We start from the raw sequence: 2,695 nt of genomic DNA on the forward strand, positions 1-2,695 counted from the left end.
GACCCCACCGGTGATCACTCATTGATGACGCGTGAGCAGTTTCTACTTAACGCTAACTGGCCTGTGGACAGGCCTGTGTTTGGTGAGGGGGCGGGTGCTGGTGCTTCTTCTGGTGCTGCCGATGGTGATGATGATGATGATGATGATGAGGCTACCGGTTCTGAAGCCGGTAGTGAGGAGGGTTATGAGTCCGTGGAGGGCTAAGTTATTTTATTTTTTTATTTTATGTTTTATTTCTACTGTATTTCCAGAATTCTGTATTTTGATTTTGGCTTTGTACTTTTGGGGTGTTTTGTCCCCCATGAACAAATTTAAATTTTGAAGTTAATATTATTATTTATGTTTTAAATTTTGTTTATTTTAATAAATTTTTGGTTGGTTGAGTGGCAAACCTTCTAGATTGGTTGCTCCTCAAAGAAGTATCCAATGAAGGTGCATCCGAGCTTGGATGGCAATGATAAGAATAAACAAGTGAATAAGGCTAAGGTACATGGTTACCTCCGGCTAGAATTTTAGAATGCACTAAAAACTTTACTCTTTTTTGTAATTGAGTATTGTCTTTTTGCAACATAATTGAATGAATGTTTCATCTAGGACTTAAAACCACAAATTGTGAGGAAACCTCCATTGTACACTTAAATGCTGGATTCTAATAAGTTTTGTTGATTCATTTGATTCATGCTTTGTCTTTTATTATTGTGAATATGTGGAAGCAATTAGAAATGATTAAGGCACTTGTTTTCTATCGAGCACAACCAGTTCCTAATACAACTTACCTGTGAGCAGAGAGAGTATTCGTTAACCCCTTTGAGCTTAAACAGTTGAATCTCAGCTTGAAATAAAGCGAGATTTCAAAAATCTTTTTTTACAACCCGGAAAATCTTGATTATTGTTCTTTTGCCGTAAAAAGTTAAGAGCATTCACTTAGGGTGAGTAAGAAATAAGTTGGGGAGAACGAAAATGAGAATCAGTAAGTGCCACAACTCTTGAAAAACCGAGCAAGCATTGAAAATAAAAATTAGAAAAGAAAAACATATGTTTTGTAAATATGATGTGAAAGAAAAGAAAAAAAAATATAATATAGAGAAAATAAAAATGAATGCTTGCTTGGAAGAAAAATAGTGAAAAACAAAAATTGAGTTGTGAAATAAGAGTTGTGAAGGTTTCAAATGAGAAACAAATGGAACGAAGTTGAGATGTGTAAATAATGTACAGTGAATGTCTCTTTTGCATCGGCAATCTCGTTTTCAATGGCCTTAGAAATGACCCTTGTTTGTTAACCTAACCAAGCTTCAACCGAAAAGCCCTTAGTGATCTTCGTGCTTCCACATTACCATTTATAATTGTTAGACATTGTATGAATCGAATTGATTTCTTCATTATTTGTTAGAGAGTGAGATTATTCCCGCGGTTGCAAACGCGTAAATTCTTCAATCCTTATTCGAAGAGGAGAGATAGGGTGATTCATTCAAGATAATATTGTTGTAGATAGATACATATTTCGCATTGCTACTAAGTCTTAGTTCTTGTGTATTATTTAATTCGAACCGTTGGAAATTTGTATCTGCTGATTCGCTTGTGTTTGAGCCGTTTTATCCAACTTCGGAGAAACCTTTTTCTTAAAGCAAATCCTCTTGTCCTTCAAGGGGCATACTTTGCTTGAGGACAAGCAAGAATCTAGTTGGGGAGAGTTGTTAGATGCCCAAAAGTGCTTATTTGAGCTATCAAATGTGGGCATCTTTCACTCCATTTCCTTGCTAAAGTGTTCGAAACCACCTTTGTTTTGGATGAAATGCAATTCAATGATAAACGATCTTGGTACCTTTGATTTGTGTGTTATTGTGCAGGAAGTAGGCATGAAATAATAGAAAGTGAAGACACAAGAAATTTGGCAAAGGGATCAAATAAAACAAGCATTCATCAGCTTGCTCGCTAGGCGAGGGCTGTGGCGAAGGACTCGCTAGGCGAGTGTCCAGCGAGAGCCCAGCGAAAAGCTCCAGTATTTTACAGTGGCAAACATGACCACACTCGCTAGGCGAGCTTCCAGCGAGGTGTGTGGCGAACACGTCCAGACTTGGTGAAAAGCGCAGCCAGCACTCACTCGCTAGGTGAGCCTTTAGCGAGCTCCCAGCGAGCATTCCAGTAGCAAAACCTCTCAACCTCGCTGGAGCGAAGGTTGAAGCGTGGACTTCGCTAGGCGAAGGTTTTGTTCGCTCAGCGAACATGACAGTCTGGAAATGGTGGTTTCTCTGGGCGCAGGTACCTCAGGTGCTTCATTTAGGGGCTCGCTAGGCGAGCCATTCTGCTCGCCTAGCGAGCATGACAGCCCAGTAGCAGCTCTATAAGTAGCAAGGGCTACTTTTTGGACCCATACCTTATTTTTCCATACTTTTGTACTTTTTCTAGATATTTTACAGCATTGTTCTAAGGATCTTTTGTGACCTAGAAACCATTTTTATTCATCTCTTAACCATCTTTCACAAAAAGAAGGTGGATTCCCATCCAATCTCGATTATTCGACTCGGATGTTGATCAACCTTCTTCCGAAACTTGTTGACCAAGCTACCATGAAAATGAGTAGCTAAGTCCTTCATTTTGTCAAGGTTAGATGTAGATGATCATTATCTTTGTGTCTAAATGTAAGGATCTTCATTTGTAAACTCTTTAATGGTGAATATATGGTGAAAACTTTGTT

This window comes from Lathyrus oleraceus, chromosome 1 (assembly GCF_024323335.1).
Source record: "Lathyrus oleraceus cultivar Zhongwan6 chromosome 1, CAAS_Psat_ZW6_1.0, whole genome shotgun sequence".
In the NCBI taxonomy this organism is placed as follows: Eukaryota; Viridiplantae; Streptophyta; class Magnoliopsida; order Fabales; family Fabaceae; genus Lathyrus; species Lathyrus oleraceus.